Here is a 17,435-nt window from a genome sequence, read left to right on the forward strand (position 1 = left end):
CAGCCAGTACTACACAAAGAAATATTCTTTGAAAAAAAAAAGCCAAGCATGGTGTTGCACACCTGTAATTCCAGCACTCGGGAGGCGGAGGCGGGCAGATTTCTGAGTTCAAGGCCAGCCAGGTCTACAGAGTGAGTTCCAGGACAGCCCAGGACTACACAGAGAAACCCTGTCTCAGGGGAAAAAAAAAAGGAAAAAAAGAAAAAAACCCTTGCCCCCAAACCCAAACACATTTTGACTTTGGGGCTGGAATGTGGCTTGCTTGGTAGGGTGCTGCCCTACTGTGTGTGACACTTTGGGTCTGAATCCCTGCCACATAAAACTATAGTCCTAGCGCTCTGAAGGTGAAGATTGAAGTATACCTTCAAGGTCCGCTTCAGCTACAAACTAGAGACTAGCCTGGGCTATATCTAAAAAGATTGTCTTCTACTTGTTAGCGTCACAAATATTGCTAATATTTCAGTGTATCTCTGCCTAGAATCATAATTAAGACACGTCACAAATTTCAGCTTGTAACTGAGGATGCAACTTTGTCAACACAAACACTGATAACATGGCATGGACTTTTTAACCCTGTCCATGGACTCTCTGAGATGATGGATCACAAGCTGGCTTAGGGTACAAAACCACTATGTGAAGAAAATATATATCAACCTAATACAAGCACCTTCAAGTGACTGAGACATTATTCCACACGGATAATATATGCGTTTGTTATTATCAGACTTCCCCAATACTGTGTATATTTACTAATTGATTAGTATCTCGTCACTATTGACTTTGTTAGTAGTCCCCTCCCGTTGTGTCTATGTGTACTTGTATGTTGATACAGAGTCTTGTTGTGTAGCATAAGTAGGCCTTTCACTCAATCCTCCTGCCTCAGCTTTTGCAGTGCTGGAATCATAGACATGAGTCATCAAACTTGGATTATGAAGCATGCCATGCCACCAGTAGGTAATGAGCTGGTCTTAATTTAGATCCAAGACACATGGGAACTAAATTATGTTTCTCCCGGCAACTTTAAGTTTTTGCTTCAGTTTTTCAGTGTATGTGCCAGACAGTTGCCAGCTGGATTCCTGTAACTAAATCATAAACGACCGAAATTAAGTAGGACACGTTTTAGGCATGTGAACGTACTTGTTTTACAACGATGAGCATTTAGTCTTGCGGCCAACGAGGCGATCCATGCACCACTTCCGGGATCTCTTCCTGAGTGGGAACAAATGCGCAGAATTTGGCTTGCTGGGGGAGCTGTCAGATTGGGGGCACCGGTTAAAAAAGCAACAACTCTTTTTCAGTCTTGAGGTCCCACTGCAGTGGCTGACTGTCCAAGGTGGCAGCGCCTCCTCTCTAACCTCCCTAAGCAGCTCAGCCACAGAGCCTCAGCCAGGCAGGATGGTCTTTCCATTCTAACCCAAGGACCCGATGCAGGGAAGAGGGGGAGAAAAAACCCATCAATCCCTGAGCTTCCCACAAGCCCCACCGATCATTGAACAGGACGTCCCACCAATCCCTCACTCTGAAGATCTCTGCCCTGAAAAGTTCAGCCTCCTAAGAAACCCTGTCTAAGCCTCGTCCTTTGTCCAGTTCCCTGTTGTCCACTCAGGGGCACAGAGGCAGCCACCCATGCTGGATTCAGCCCTTTTCCTCCTTTATCTGTCTCCCCAACAAATCTCTTTTATGAGATTTGCTGACTGGCTAGCATGACTTTCTCACTGGAAGAAACCAAGAATCGAGGAAGGAGCTGAGCCCTGAGCTCCACTGGGGATACCCTCCCTGGGAGCTGAGGCACCTCTTGCTGAAGATGCTTCCTCTCATAGCCCTGTGGTTCCTGGGCTCCATAGTCCTGGGATACTTTTCCATCGCAGCAGGAAGACATACTGCAAAGTCACACTTTTCTTTCGTGTATTAAGAGAACAGTGACACTGGCTGGTGGGAGAATTCAGTTGGCTGGGTGTGTACCTAGCATATACAAAACCCTGGGTTCAATCTCTAGTACTAAGAGGGTGTGGCAGGCATGGCACTCAGAGCCATGTTGGGCTCCACAGTGAGTTCCAGGCTAGAATGCAATACAAGAAAAGTCTCAAAAATGAATCACTGTACACACAGTACAAAAAAGGTTGAAATTAAAAAAAAAGTCTACAGTGGAATTAAAATATTGATGAGCCAGATACTAACACAACAAATTTTATTATTGAGGTTTTTGTTTTATGTTTTTGTTTTTGTTTTTTTTTTTTTTTTTTAAGGGTCTCACTGTCAGCTCTGACTGTCCTGGAACTCACTATGTAGACCAGGCTGTCTTCAAATTCAGAGATCACTCTGCCTCTGCCTCCTAAGTTCTGGCATTAAAGCTTTGAGTGGGTTTACAATTAGTTTATTAACCCTGCTTTCAATCCTGAAAATGTTTCATCCACAAAACAGATAATAATCACATTTCCCTGGTGATCGTGTATGTAACAAAACAATGTTGAGAAATGGCTTGCACATTATTCCAGTTTTTTGGTTTGTTTGTTTGGTCGTTTTTTCAAGACAGTATTTCTCTGTGTCGTCCTGGCTGTCCTAGAACTTGCACTGTAGACCAGGCAGGCCTTGAATTCACAGAGATCTCTCTGTCTCTGCCTCTTGAGAACTAAACAACTAAAGATGTGTGACACTGCAGATCAGCCTGCTGCCCCTCAGCAGACTGCTACTCCTGGGAACACAGCCAGTCTCGCCTGATTTCCCATTCCCAGCGCACTCTTAAACACTCTTAAAGTGGCTGTTTACACCACTTCCTTGAGGTGCTGGGGAATGGAGTTGCTGACCAAGTTTAGCATCTTGCACCTGAGCTCCAGCCTGCAATGCACCACCTCCCCAGAGGAAAGCCATGAGGCTTGGGCACAATGCAGAGATAGATGCTGTCAGGCAGCTACTGGAGTTCAAGGCTGCGGTGGTTGTGGGTGCAAGCGGTGTTGGTGAAAAAGCTCTCAGGATCTCGATGACTCACCACTGCTTCGTCAAAGACCACGAGCCCACTATCCAGGATTCCTACTGGAAAGAAGCAGCCCTGGACTACAGAGGAGGCTACATCCTAAATGTGCTGGATACCGCTGGCCAGGATACAGGGCGGGCTCTGCAGGACCATGCTTGGCAGTGGGTGATGGCCTGCTGGGCATCTGTGCTCTTGATGACCCCTCGTCGCTAGACCAGCTGCAGCAGATATGGTCCACGTGGAAGCCTCACCGCAGCCTCTGGTGCTAGTGGGCATCACGTGTGACCTGGTGAGCACTGCTGGAGATGCTCATGCTGCCTCCGCCACCACAGTCCTTGCCCCCAAGCTGGGAGTCCCCTTAATGAAGACCTCAGCCAAGAGGCAGCAAAGTGTGGGAAGCCTTTGCCCTCATGACCGTGAGATTCAGAGCCCAGGAGGCTGGGGCTGCATCAAACAGGAAGATCAGACGCCACAAAACCATCTGTAGCTGTGGCTGCTCTGTAGCCTGACGATCTTAGTTAAGTCAATTGACCCTTGTCTCCTGTCAAGCTGACAGTTCTCTTGTCATAACATTTCCCCACCCACCCACCCACCAAGTAAGTTTCCACGGACATTTTTTTTTTATTGTCATTTTGTGAGGAGTGTCCCTTGTTGGCTATGTTCTGTGAAACTCTATGCAAAATTAAATAAACGTTCTCAGCATTCAAAGCTAAAATATATATATATATATATATATATATATATATATATATATATATATATATATATATATATATATATATATATATTTGACACCACCACCTGGCTATGTATGCCCTTTGTGTTCAGTAATTTTCACTTTTAACTATTTTCAAGGCTATAGATGAGTTCATAATTTTCTGATTATTCTGTTTAGATGACTTTTTTCCACTTTTATATTTATTCCCATGGTTCATGGAGTTTTTCTTTGCTTGTTTTTAGTCTTTTATTTCTTCTTTAAGTAATACCAAAGGATTATGAATTAATTGGGGAAGTTCTCCACATTTTAACTTACATTGAAAATTTGTCTTAATTTAAGAAAAAACATAAACTGAAGCACACCCCTGGTTTGTTTCCTTCCCTGGCTAACCTACTATTTGCTGTTTAGGTCAGGCTGGCTTTGAGTTCATGGAAGTATGCCTGAGGCAGGATACACTGTGCCTCTCTAGAACAGAGGTGATGGAATGTACCGCCGTGCTCAGGGATGTCATAAGAATAAAGAGCGTGGCCCGAGACCTTACCATACACTTTCACTTCTTGTGCACCCTTCTGCAAATGCGTGTGTCACCTACCACCATGACCTAGATCTGGGAGCTGGTTTTCCCGACCCAGAATTAAGTAGCTGTAATGGGGGTTGTGTAGACTTTAACCTTCCTTCCTCCATCTAGTTCTTGCTGCCTCATCCAGCGGTGTATGCTCGGGTAGTCCTGCTTCTCTCCTCACCTTTGTTCTGGGAGTTACCCTCATGCCTGCAAGCTAGATTTTGAGTTTCTTTCTTTCTTTCTTTCTTTCTTTCTTTCTTTCTTTCTTTCTTTTTTTAAAGATTTATTTATTTTTATGTATGAGTACACTGTTGCTGTCTTCAGACACACCAGGAGAGGGCATCAGATCTCATTACAGATGGCTGTGAGCCACCATGTGGTTGCTGGGAATTGAACTCAGGACCTCTGGAAGAGCAGTCAGTGCTCTTAACCTCTGAGCCATCTCTCCAGTCCCGATTTTGAGTTTCAAAAGCAGACATGTTTGTTTTGTTTTCTAACCCTCTTGTGATAGCTAGTCTTGGTTGTCAACTTGACTACATCTGGACTTAAATTAAAAACGGAGGGCACAGCACTGAGGAACTGCTTAGTTTGATGTAGGAAGATCCACTTGTAACCCAAATCTTGAGGTAGGAAAACACATGCCTTTAAATCGGGTCATACCTTCTTCTGGAAGCCTTGATAAGGACTCGGAAGAGGGAAGCTTTTGCTCGTTACCTGCTTTCTTTGCTTTGCTGGCAAGCCCGTTCCTTCCCTGGCATTACAACCCACTCCTTCAGGATTCCAGCATCTACTGAAGACCAGCCGAGACATCCAGCCTTGTGGACTGACCAAGTTCTGGATTCTGGGACTTTCTGTTCATAGCCAGTCATTGCTGAACTAGGCGGACCACAGCCTGTAAGCCATTGTAATAAATTACTATATATATAACAATACATATAAATAAAAATATATATTCCATATATATGGGAATATATGCATACATACATATATACATGACTGTACATACTGACACATATATTCATTTAAAAAGTTCTGCTACTCTAGCTAACCCTAGTGCATGTCTAACACAGAGATGACAGGTCTTAGTAAATCACTGGTTCTCGAGTGTTTATGCTAACCCCTATAGATTTTGTCTCTAAGTGTGTGGAGAGAGATTGACACACACACATTTCTATGCTGGGGAGTGAATCTAGGGCCTAGAACATGTTAGGCGTATGCTCTACCACTGAGTCATATTCCTAGACTGGTGACCTTTTATGTTTTGTTTTTTTCGAGACAGGGTTTCTCTGTGTAGCCCTTGCAGTCCTGGAACTCACTCTGTAGACCAGGCTGGCCTCAAACTCAGAAATCTGCCTGCCTCTGCCTCCCAAGTGCTGGGATTAAAGGCGTGTGCCACTGGCCCTGGTGGCCTTTTTTAAATTATAGGATTATTCTCATAAGGTCAATCTTGAGGTGTATCATATTCTAAGAAAAATTATTAGGTTTTGTTAATATTTGTGGTCACTTGATGGGCTAGGCTGAAAAATTTTAGAGACAGGGTCTCATGGAACTCAGGTTATCTACAAACTTGTGTAGTTGGTATACAGACACTAAAAACAAAAATTCACTAACTGATTAGTTATAAAACATTACTACAAAATTCTTTGGTATAGTAGTAAGGTTGGCAACATTACAATCAATATTTCTCCTTGGAAATTTTTCTATTTTTAGGAAATTCCCAAATTTCCATTTGGATCTTTCCACTTATGATAATTTATTGTGGCATTTCAGATTTTGAAAAATCAAATAAAATGAATATCTATTAAACAAGAACCTTGAACCCCAAAGGATTCTAGTTCATCCTTTATTTCTTTAAAAAATCATTCACTTGGCCTTGTTGGACATCAAAGGGAGGAGAGGCCCTTGGTCCTGGAAGCCTTGATGCTGCAGTGTGGGGGAATGCTGGAACAGGGAAGCGGGAGAGGGCTGATTGGGGAACAGGGAGAGGGGAGATGGATTATGAGAGTTTTGGGGACAGGGAACCAAGAAAGGGGACATTTGAAATGTAAATAAAGAATATATCTAATAAAAAAAAGTAAAAAAAAAAAGAACTACTTGTGCAGTTCTGGCACAAATGATATGGGAGTAACTAATCCCCTTTTAATTGGAACTAAGGTCCACCCCTATATCTGACTGTTAAAGTTTCTAAAAACCTGAAACTAGACAAGTCATAAGTCTTGGCAGAAAAAAAAATATTCACTTACTTGCATAAGTGTATGCAGTGGTTACATGCTGTAACGCCCTGTAGAGTTTAGAGGACAACCTTTAGGAATCTGTTCTTTCCTTCTGCTGTGAAGTTTTAACCAGAGAAGTCTGCTTAGACATGGGTTTAAGGTAATGCAAAGTCTATTAGCTGTCTGGGTGTTCCAGATCCGAGTGTGCAGTTCTTAGTCTTTCTCATGGTGAGCTTTTAGGCACAAAAACCATCTTTCGGTTGACATACTTCATTTAACAAAAGCAGTTAACTAGAAGTGGATTACAGACTTCAAAACTCAAGCTTAGCCAAAACGCAATTACTTTCCCAGAACTCTATACCTTGATGAATTTGGCCTTTGTTTTCCTTTTGGCATGCTACCATCAGAAAACTGATGCTTATACCTACACTGTGGATGTGGTACTGATTAACTATATTGAATGTCTGGAAAGTAGTTAATGGTATCGATGGACTGAATATTTAATTGTTAGACAGTGAGTACAGACTGGGGATATGGCTCAGTGTGGAAAGTGCTTGATGTGCAAGTGTGAGGAATTCAGACATGAACATGAAAGGTGAGCCTGGCCTCATGGCTGTAACTTTAGCATCAGGGAATAGACGGGTAGGTCCACTGGCTTTTTGGCCGGCTGGCCAGCTGACATGCCAAACTCCAGGTTCAGCAGGAGACCCTATCTGAAAATACGAGGTGGAGGAAGGGCTGAGCCTACGATTTCCATCCACGTACAGGCACAGCACACATTAAGACTGGAATTGCAGAATAACATTAAATATATATAAGTTTCTGAAGAACTGCCAAACTGTTTTGCCTCGTGACTGTATCATTTTGCATCCCTATCAATCAGGCATGAGGATTCCAGTGTCTCCATGCCAACATTTTATTTTCTGTGTTGGTTTTATATTACCCAGCTTACTAAACATGAGTGCTGCCTCACGGTTTGGGTTTGCATTTCAGTGGCATGGCACATGTGTTGTAGACTGTGGCAATTGATAAGCGATTGGAAAGATGTTTACTACAGGCTTCTGTGTCTGCATGTGTGTGTGTCACCATGATCCAGTTCAGGGCCTTGCACATGCAAGTGCTTTTGCACTGTGCCCCATCACCAGCTCAGGCCACTTTTAAGTCCAGTAACAAAATGTTGCATTGTGGGAGTTACGTGTTTATTCTAGATAATGGGTCCGGACCATATAGGTATAGGTTGCTTGTTCAGTCCTTCGTGGCTTTTGGCCTATAGAAATTTTTGTTTGATGTTCATGTGTCAGTTTTTGTATTGTTGCCTGTGCTTTGGGTCCATAAATTAGTAACAAGTCCAATAATAGGAAACTTTTCTGGATATTAGACCCTTTTTACACTTTTAAGACTCATCCATATTGAGTTCATGTTTGTTGTTTAAAGGTAGAGTCCAGTTTCACTGTTTTTCATGTAAATATCGCACTTCCTCGGTACTGGCTGCTGAAGACTGTCCTTCCCTGGTTGAGTGTCCCCAGGCTCTATGGTTTCTAGACTCTATTCTATCTGATTGGTCTACATGCCCGTACCATGCTGCTTCAACTGTAGCTTTAAAATCAGGAAATCTGAGCGGCCCAGTTGGTTCCTTTTCAGATACTGTAAAGTCCCTGTAGCCTCGAGCGCTTGTGTGCACTCAGCAGTGTGAGTGTGGAAAGGGTTCCGAGGAGGGATGATGGTAGCAGTCACCACCCATTAACTCACACCAGCATGGAAACACTGGGATTGCCTCTGTGCGTGCCATGCCCAGACCAGCAGCAGCTGGATGTAAGGCAAGAGAAGAATTGGAAAGAGAAGGACAGAGCCCCAATTTGGGTTCCCATGGCCATTACCAGTTCTCTGTCAGCTTGATGAAGACTGTCAAGGGCCCATTTCCTGAGCCCTGACCTAGGAAACCCAGATGGGCAAAGGTAGCCCCAAGTACCTCACATTGCGGTTCTCTTTCTGAGTTCCCAGTCGGCTCTCCTTGATCTTATTTAAGCCACATCAGAATGCAATAAGATGCAGTGAAGCAGTATTCTGCAAAACCAGAATGGGGAAGTGGGAAGGGGTGGGTGGGAGGACAGGGGGAGAGAAGGGGTCTTATGGGACTTTCGTGGAGTGGGGGGCTTGAAAAGGGGAAATCATTTGGAATGTAAATAAAAAATATATCGAATAAAAAAAATGTTTTTAAGGGAAGAAGAAAGGACTTACCTTGGTACCTCAGCATCTCTCTTGGGAAGGAATGTGGGCCCTCCTCCCTAGTTGTAGGCATAAGGGCTTCTCTAAACCCCACTCGGCAGGGAAGCCATGGTCTGCAGCTTTTACCACCCAGAGACTGCCCCTGTCCTTCAAGGCCCCACCCGCCTTTGAGGAGTCAGCTGGGGCAGAGGGTGGCCATGCAGCTGGATTGATCCAGACCTGGCCCAGTACCATGGGAAGATCTGTTCTGCCCTCAGTCACTTGCAGTTCAGCAGGTCAGCTAGGGTCACATTGCTCCGAAAGCTGGGAGAAGCAGTTAGAGGAACTCAGAAGAGAAAGAGAGAGGGGGCATTGCAACAGCTCACTGGCAGCCCCGGCTGGGTGACATCTGCCTGTCCCTTGTTCCCTAATACTGGCTTAGCCAGAGGTGCCCAGCCAGGACCCCCTGCTGCCCATAACAGGTTAGAGTCTCAGATCTTTCTCATTTTCCCTCTCTTTCCGGCCTTTGGTCCCTCCATCCTCTGTCCTCCCATCTCCCTCCTCCCCCTCCTTCCATTCCTCCCTCTGTCCCTCCCTCCCCCCCTCCTTACCTCCCTCTGCTTGAGACTCTTCAAGCACCAGGCTTCCTCCCCTCCCTTCTGATCTCTCCCCACTCTTCCCTGGTGAGGTCAGAACCTCGGAACCCATCTCTGGTCTTGTCTTCGTATGTTTGTCCAGATCTCTGGCTGAGTGATGGGCAGGCATCGGGGAGAACCGGTGCCTGCTCACTGTTGGTACTCTCTCTAGGAAAGAGCGGCCTACACTTCCTCACCCTGGCCCCTTACCTTGGGGAGAAAGGGCCCTTATGTAAGGACTTATCTACAAATGCCACCAAAGGGGACCGTGTCTCTGAAATAACAAACATGTGAATGGTATTTTCCAAAGCAGAAGAAAGCTGCTAAAGAACAGAAAAGTAGGACATGTGCTTAAAGGTCCTTTTAAATGGACTGGTAGTGTGGCTTAGTGGTAGGGCACTTGCTTGTATGAAGCCTGGGGCTTAATCCTCAGCATGGCAAAAAGAAAAATTACAAAATGTAAAACAAAAGGAGAGACAAGGCAAAGTAATTCCAGGTAATGTCCAGATAGAACACAAAGGCACTTTTAAAAAGTTTATACTTTTTTGTCGTTTAATAATTATTTTTTGAGATTATAATATAATTACATCATTTCCCCTTCCCTTGACTTCCTTCAAATGCTTTTTGAGAAAACAAATCAAATCATCCATCAGATCTACTTTATTCCTGTCATCTGTGTTGACTCAGTTATAAACTGTTCAGTTGTTAGCCGACAGGGCCTTGTCCAGCACTGGAGTGGATATTTGACATAGTTTAGAAATTGTCTTAAGTTCTTAAAAACACTAGATGGTCTGTAGTTTGTCATTGGATGTCATTAATATGAAAATTCTAATTCTTGAGTTTCTCTGAAGCCAGAGCCATAAAAGAGAGCGGGAAAGAGAGCACCTTCCCTTCCACATTTCCCCCGGTGCCCGCAGGACTCTGTCTCCTTCTAATCTCAAAGCGAGGTCACCAGCCCCAGCCGGCCTTTGGGGAGTGTGGTGGAGGTGCGAGGGAAGGTCCACCCTGGCGAATCAGCTTCGTTTTTTTAGCCAAAGGATCTTTGAAATGGGTCTCTTTAGTGGCTCCTTTTCCACCTTGACCACAAACAGAAAAACATTCCTATCGGACTGTCTGCTCGCTTGTACACGTGGGTGTTCTGGGCTCCAGGAAGCCAATCCTGAGTCGCCTATTGTCCTTGTCTTCTGGCCCAGGCTCCCTTCCAAGTCCATGCCTCACCTGCCTGGTGCTCCCTGGCCAGTGTCCTCCCTGCCGCCCTGCTCAGGCAAAGAGCCTTCTGCTCATGCCCACTCCTCGGCTCCTGGCAACATCCGCCCTGGCAAGAGAGAAGGGAAGGCGGAGCCTGAGAAAAAAGACCCCGAGATGAAAGTAGCCAGTGAGCCCCCAATAAAGGGCAGGGCGCCAATAGTGAAGGTGGAGGCGGTCACAGTGGAAGAGGGGACAGCCGTGAAGCCACCTGACCCCAGTAAGAAGGGACCAGTCTGTGCTGGGGTGCGGTCCGGTGCTGGGGTGCGGTCCAGTGCTCTGTGCTTGCCCTGCCCACGAAGGGTTTTATTTAACTCCTTTTTCATTACTGGGTATTGGAAATTCATATTCTCATTCTTTCTCTTCTCCTTCTCCCTCTCTCCTCTTCTCTCCTCTCTTCTCTTTGTCCCTTCCTTCCTCTCTTCATATCAACATGTTTATTCTAGATAATGCTTTTGGGCCCTATAGGTATAGGTTGCCTGTTCAGTCCTTCATGGCTTTTGGCCTATAGAAATATTTGTTTCAGAAGAAAATTTGATTTTAAACATAGTTCTGGGGATGTGGCTCAGATGACAGAGTGTTTGCCTGGCACAGACAAGCCCTGGGATCCATATTCAACATCAGTAAACCAAGGATGGCAAAGGACTGTACTCTCCACATGCTGGAGGGGAGCGGGAGGGACCAGGCTCGGGAACTTCTCTGGGGGCAGGGCCAGTCTTAAGGAACTTTACCTCTCCAGCTCCTCCTTCTCCTTCCTCTCCCTCTCCTCCTTCTCCCTTTGCTCTCTGGCCAGGCACCTCTTCTCAGCCAGCAGCCTCGTAGCCCCTTTGGGGTCAGTGGTGCCTGCAGAAGTCTTAGGAATGATTTGTCCTCTTGATGGTGTCCTTTGCCTTACAGAAACTTTGTAATTTTATGATGTCCCATTTGTCAATTCTTGTTCTTAGAGCATACGCTATTGGTGTTCTGTTCAAAAACTTTCTCACTGTACCGATGTCCTCAAGGGTCTTCCCCAATTTCTTTTCTATTAGCTTCAGAGTGTCTGGCTTTATGTGGAAGTCCTTGATCCATTTGGATTTGAGCTTAGTACAAGGAGACAAGGATGGATCAATTCACATTGTTCTGCATGCTGACCTCCAGTTGAACCAGCACCATTTGTTGAAAAGGCTATCATTTTTCCATTGGATGTTTTCAGCCTCTTTGTCGAGGATCAAGTGGACATAGGTGTGTGGGTTCATTTCTGGATCTTCAATCCTGTTCCATTGATCCTCCTGCCTGTCACTGTACCAATACCATGCAGTTTTTAACACTATTGCTCTGTAGTTTTACTTGAGGACAAATCGGCAACCAACAAATTGGGAAAAGATCTTCACCAATCTTACACAGACAGAGGGCTAATATCCAATATATATAAAGAAGTCAAGAAGTTAGACTCCAGAAAACCAAACAACCCTATTAAAAAATGGGGTACAGAGTTAAACAAAGAATTCTCACCTGAAGAACTACGCATGGCAGAGAAGCATCTTAAAAAATGCTCAACTTCATTAGTCATTAGGGAAATGCAAATCAAAACAACCCTGAGATTTCATCTTACACCAGTCAGAATGGCTAAGATTAAAAATTCAGGAGACAGCAGGTGTTGGAGAGGGTGTGGAGAAAGAGGAACACTTCTCCACTGCTGGTGGGGTTGCAAATTGGTACAACCACTCTGGAAATCAGTCTGGCCGTTCCTCCAAAAACTGGGCACCTCACTTCCAGAAGATCCTGCTATACCACTCCTGGGCATATACCCAGAGGATTCCCCACCATGTAATAAGGATACATGCTCTACTATGTTCATAGCATCCCTATTTATAATTGCCAGATGCTGGAAAGAACCCAGGTATCCCTCAACAGAAGAGTGGATGCCAAAAATGTGGTATATATTCGCAATGGAGTACTAGTCAGCCATTAGAAACAACGTATTCATGAAATTCTTAGGCAAATGGATGGAGCTAGAGAACTTCATACTAAGTGAGGTAACCCAGACTCAAAAGATGAATCATGGTATGCACTCACTAATAAGTGGATATTAACCTAGAAACCTGGAATACTCAAAACATAATCCACACATCAAATGAGGTACAAGAAGAAATGAGGAGTGGCCCCTTGTTCTGGAAAGAATCAGTGAAGCAGTATTTGGCAAAACCAGAACGGGGAAGTGGGAAGAGGTGGGTGGGAGGACAGGGGAAGAGAAGGGGGCTTATGGGACTTTCAGGGAGTGGGGAGCTAGAAAAGGGGAAATCATTTGAAATGTAAATAAAAAATTATAATGAATTTAAAAAAAAGAAGTCTTAGGAACTACACCGGCAGTCACGGTGGATGATGGTGCTGTGTAGGTTGCTGGAGAAGGGGCCGAGGTTGGACCGGGGGTTGAGGATGGGGCAGCTGTACAAATAGGTACAAAGAGAGAACCAAGTGGAATGAAATGAAAATCCAAGGAACAGAACAAACACTGGGGTCCATCATTCTCAAAGAGAAGGGAGCACACACCGCAGGATTCTTCTGTAGCCAAGCAACGATAACAAAACTGCATGTGTGAGTCATCCAACCCAGCTCACACTCTGTCACCAAGTCTTCTTTTATAGCAGTTGCATCAGTTAGCACTATCTACCAAATGGCAGGGTCTGTGGGAAGCCCGACTCTGAGCAGAATGAAGGCAAGGTTCTCCATTTGCCTTTTATAGTAAGTATCTCTGTGCTTTGGTAACTTAGTTAACCACAGCATCAAAGCCTTTTAATGGGCATCATTATCACCCAGGCCACACCCAGGACTCAGGCTGGGCAGGTGGTATCCAATGGAGAGGCTCCTTTCATTTATTCTGATTAAGGTTTAAAATACCCCCACCACCGTCCCTGTTTGGACACAGGATTTTGGTGTAGTTGGGGTTTGTTCAGAGACAGTTCTCGATCTTCCTGCTCTAGGTGCCTGACTTGGGATCACAGGTGTGCACCACTATAACTTTGCTACGTGTCATCTTTTCTCAAAGGTGTGGTGGTACACACCTTTAACCTCAGCACTTGGGAGACAGCCTGAGTACAAGGTGAGACTGTGTCTCAAAAGAATATACCCAGAGCTGATAGGAACATATCAATGCAGACAAGAAAATGTTTAGGGGGTGGGGGAAGTTCTATCTAATCAAGTAGTCTCATCCATTTTAAGTAGCCATTTCTGTTCTCTGAATGCTTCGAGCAGGTATGTACAGACACACACACACACACACACAAACACACAGATCCATATATGCAGTGAAGGTATAGCTGTCAGGGCACGTACAGGCGGGCATGTATGCATGGAACCAGATGCATATATAGGCAGGCACATATAGACCCAGATGCATGTACAGGCGGACACATATAAACCCATAAGCATGAACAGGCAGGGACGTATAAACCCATACGCATGTACAGGCGGGCACACACATCCATATGCACAGTGTGTATGGTGACAGGTACAGCTGTCAGGTCTGCTTCCACATTAACGCTTCTTCAGACTGAAAGTGTCTTCACTGTCACTGTATCACTGTATAGCTGCATAATGCCAAATACATGTTCTTCCAGGTCAGACTCCCTTCAGCTTGGTAAGGAAAACATTTACTCCAGAATTGCCTGCCAGACATAGGCCCGGACAATGCTTTTGGCAGGAGAAACCTTATGTGCAGGAAAGGCGGGTCCATAGCCAGAATAAGTCTCTACTCCAGGAAGGACAAAGTGTTGTCCTTTCCACTAGGGAAGTGGTCCGATATAGTCATGTCACGGTCACCCCAGGGAATAGCGCCATATCTGGGGCTCAGCGCCTAGTTTCTGCTGTTGGCAGTTCTGGCGCACCTCAGCAGCTGCAGCTCAGAAAACAGCTGACTATCCACAGAACAGACTGCTGTCTGCTTGATTGCTGAACTCCTCCTCAGCTGAAGTAACCTTTGATGAGCGTTTACAGGGGACAAAACATCTTCATGTCCTTTGCCCATTTGAAGAGATCCCTCCACACATTTCTCTTCCCCAGATATCTTTCTAACCAATTCTCCAGTCATGCTTTTTCCAAGGCCCTCACCCTCCGGCTAGTCCAGTGGCTACAGCTCATGAGTCAGTAACTAGTTGAGAAGCTAACTGGCCATTTCCCCTTCTAACAAAATGTGTCCTACCTGAAGTTCCTCCCACTGTGAAGATGGCCCCTTACCAGTGTCTTTCAGACTTGTCCCATGTAAGGCTGCAGCTGCCCACTTCTGGGTGGTACCTGCATAATGTGCAGAGCCATCAGTAACCAGGTCCCAATCTTCCTGCCCCAGTCAGATGGTCATAGGGGATACCCCCTAGGCTGCAGGCACATGCAGGCAGCAGACAGCATTATAACAGAAGAAACCATAGGCATCTGGGCAGCCTCTTCATGTGACTTGCTTATGCATGGATTAGGGTTTCCCTTGCCCAGGGTCCCACAGGCAGTGAGTTGTACCGTCAGGTGAGAGATCCAGGTTCTGGTCCTAGAGGGTGGTTTGATGGCGGTATGCTAGTAACAGTTTGCTCCCCTTGTGTATGCAGAGGTGTCTGCACTGCACAGGAAGGTATCTTTTTCTCCTTAATTTTCTGTAGAACTTGTATCTCTAAGAAAAGGGGAGTCCCTTTTTCTTTACTCCTCATGGTGAGATCTGAGTGCGTCGTAAGGACAATAAGCAACAGCCGGCCGACCTCACCAGTGCAGGCTGGCCACCCTGGCATCTTGGAAATCTAAAGCAGAATTAAAAATGCAAGGCCATGTGGGCCACAGAGAGAGCTCAAAGCAGAACGGTCTGTGGAGAACAGAGATGGAGAGGAAGGGGAAGGGGGTCCCATTCATCCTGTACCAAGAGTGCTTCGAATGCCACAGTTTCTGATGTACAGAAAAGCTTGGTACAGTAACCCCAGGACTTAAGGAAACTGAGGCAGGAGATTGTTGGAGATCTGAGACTGGTCAGCACCACAGAGCGAGACTGATTAAACCCAACACAGATAGGATGGTTGGTTCGTGACTGATTCCAGCACATAGGAGACTAAAGAATTTGGGTTTGAGGCCAGCCTGGGCTACAGAGTGAGACCCACCCACCCCCAACACTACAACAAGGAAAAACACGTGAAACACAAACAAGAAAAGTAGATCACGGTGGCACACACTTATAATCCCAGAACTTGGAATATTGAGACAGGGGTATCTGATATTCAAGGGTACCCTGCCTCCGCATCACCTCTAGGTTGAGACCCTGTCTTCATGCAGGGACAATGAGAACTAATTTGCATCTTCACCAGCCATGTAAAAGGATTCAACCCCCACCCCATCCCCCCTAGCCCCCCACCACACCCCGTCCTCCACCCACTGCGTCCCTGCCAGGATCTTCAAGCCCCGGGCCCTCTCCTCACCCATATTCTTTCTGCATAACAGATTCCCCATGAAAAGCATAGATTATTTTATGGGCATCAGATTCTCAGACTGGTTGACCTGTAACTCACTGTGTAGACCAGGCTAGCCTCATTTGCAGAGATTCCCCTGCCTCTGCCTCCTGAGTGCTAGCACTGTAGGTGTCTACCACCATGCCCAGACTCACATAGAGCTGAAAAAGGGTGGGACCAGTAAAATGGTCAGCAGGTAGAAGTGAGGATCACCAATCCTGATGACCTGAGTTCCATCTTCAGGACCCACACTTCAGAAAGAGAAAACTGACTCCTCCGGCTGCCCTCCAACCTCTTCTTGCACACTATGGCATGGCACACAAATAAATAAATGTAATTTAATTTATCTTTAAGACTTGAGCGTCGGGCATGGCGGTGCATGTCTTTCATCCCAGGCAGAGGCAGGTGGATTCTGTGAATTCAGAGCCCATCTGGTCTGCATAATAAGTTCCAGGAGAGCCAGGACTACGTAGAGTTACCCTGTCTCAAAATAAAATAAAAATAAAAAATTGAAGAACTGATGATGACCTGTTTCCGTTGTAATGACCTATTCTAAAAAATTGTCCTATTCAATAAGTGTTATATGTTTTTCAAATCTAAGATGCAAATTTGTCACAGCTCCCTATCAGTATTTGCTAATAATGATATGGTCAGTGTTGCATCTTTCTTTATTACTATTATTGGAGGACACACGTGCGGAGGCTAGGGGAAAATCTTATAATGTTCAGGTTTTCATCTGGCAGGAAGTGCTTCCACCCCCTGAGCCATTTTTATGCCCCTCCCCAAGTTTCTATTTTATTTCAAAGCCGTAAACTGATTTTTAAAATAATTGTTCTAAAAATAAGCTTCATTTTAATTCAACCCATGTCTGACCTTTCACACCCCCAGTTCTCCAGATGTGGAAAAGCAGCCAAATTAAAATGGAATGTCTGTACAAAGTGAAAAGTTCGAAGGAATTGTAAACTTGTCTGTTGGATCAAAAGCGTCCAGATTAGATGTCACTAGTGAGAACCCAGAAATTCCTTTGAAACCAATTTTGGCCTTTAACGATGAAGGGACACTTGGGCCCCTATTTCAGATGGACGGAGTGCAGACACAACAGACCGCAGGTGAGCTAGTTGTCAACTGCTTTGTGTAGTAATCAGAGTGAATGGTTGTTTTGTTCTTTGAGGGAACGAGGAAGCCACTGTAAAAAGATTGTGGGTGATCATGGAAGCCGAATTTTGAGATGCCCTGGGTAACGCCTAGGCCCTTCCTGCCTCCCTCTCAGTCTCAAGTACCCAAAGACCAGGTCAAAGACCAGCCTTGTCAAACAGCACTCATGCCAAGCACCAGACAGGCTCCATGTTGGACTAGACTTCTCTGGGCTTTGTCCCTCTTCCGTGGGTCATCAATACTTCCAGACTGCCTTGGGCTCTCTTGCCATTTTTCTC

General features: G+C 45.3%; 2 pseudogenes; both read left to right on the forward strand.

Annotated features, from left to right (window-relative positions):
• LOC127673536 (ensconsin-like) overlaps positions 1–17,435 on the forward strand; it is a 404,593-nt pseudogene that overhangs the window by 182,998 nt on the left and 204,160 nt on the right.
• LOC127674130 (GTPase ERas-like) lies at positions 2,791–3,480 on the forward strand (annotated as a pseudogene).

The sequence above is a fragment of the Apodemus sylvaticus genome, chromosome 23 (genome assembly GCF_947179515.1).
Source record: "Apodemus sylvaticus chromosome 23, mApoSyl1.1, whole genome shotgun sequence".
Taxonomy (NCBI): Eukaryota; Metazoa; Chordata; class Mammalia; order Rodentia; family Muridae; genus Apodemus; species Apodemus sylvaticus.